The sequence below is a fragment of the Pituophis catenifer genome, unplaced genomic scaffold, assembly GCF_029215685.1.
Source record: "Pituophis catenifer annectens isolate HBS135680 unplaced genomic scaffold, rPitCat1.0.hap2 SCAF_1, whole genome shotgun sequence".
In the NCBI taxonomy this organism is placed as follows: Eukaryota; Metazoa; Chordata; class Lepidosauria; order Squamata; family Colubridae; genus Pituophis; species Pituophis catenifer.
The window spans coordinates 194,485,555-194,486,814 of NW_027256881.1; positions in this window are offsets into that span (position 1 = coordinate 194,485,555).

Genomic DNA, 1,260 nt, shown 5'->3' on the forward strand with positions numbered 1-1,260 from the left:
CTTCACGTCTATTCAGGAAATTCTCTCATTGAGGTTAATGGGACTTGCTTCAGAGAAATAATCAGTGCAAACCTGGGACTACAAGTTATTCCTGCCAGTTGCTTGAGAACAGGAAGGTTTGGGCCAACATCTGACAAGCCATTTCCCTTCTCTAGAAAAGATGGCAGTCACAACGTTCATCCCAGCACTTTAGATTGGATGAATCCAGCCTTACTTCAGGTTGGGTCTGGATTGTAGGAAATCCCTAAGAAGAATTCTTACAAAAGTAGAACCCACGACTTTATTAAGGAGGCCCCGAAACCTCCTAGAGAGGCAGAGTTGTGTTTTTGTCCTCTTGCCATGGCTTTAAAAAAAAAAACAAAAAAAACATTGAAGTATCTTCCTGGAAGGAACCCCTTTCCATTTTCCTATTTGGGGAGGTGGCGGGAGATGCTTGAGCCTATTATTCGATGGGCTCCCTTCTGCTACATTTCTCCTGCTCTCCAAAGGCAGGAAGCCAGCCATCGTCTTGAAAATAAATGGTGGGGATCAAACTGGTTGCAAGGAGTCTCTGCTTGGACAAGTGGCAAAGTTTAGAGCCTGAATCAGAGCCTGGTTTAGCTCAACAGACAGAAGCATTGTAATTTAACACCAGCTGCCTGCAATTAAAGTAAGATCGAATCTCGCCAGGCTCAAGGTTGACTCAGCCTTCCATCCTTTCTAAGGTAGGTAAATTGAGGACCCAGATTGTGGGGGCAATAAGCTGACTTTGTATAAAATATACAGAAGTATGAAGGCTATTGCTTAACGCACTGTAAGCCGCCCTGAGTCTCCGGAGAAGGGCGGCATATAAATCAAATTAAAAAAAAAAAAAGTGGACCTGAGCGTTTCGTGTTCCTAAGAGGCCAGGAGAATGATGTGTCCACACCCTCACCTTGCCCGAAGGTGCCTTGGTTTAGTGGCTCCCACTCCGACCTGCTTGGAGGAAAACTCAGAAGAAAGGAGGTGTGCCCCTTTAGGGGAGAGGGGCTTCCTTTTGTCATTCTGGAAGCAGCCATCCCCTTTCCCTCTCCCGTCTGTCCTCCTTGTATGATTCCTCCTCTCCGCCTCCTCCTCCCCCCGCCCGTCCGTTTTATTTTAATAAAGTCATCCTCGGGCATTATTTACAAGCGTTATAATTTACCTACGCTATTTGGCAAAGCAGCCGGGGTGGGGGGAGGCTCCGGGAAGGGTGGGGGGAAAGGGGTTGTAGAAAAGCAAGCGAATGAATAAAGACTTCAT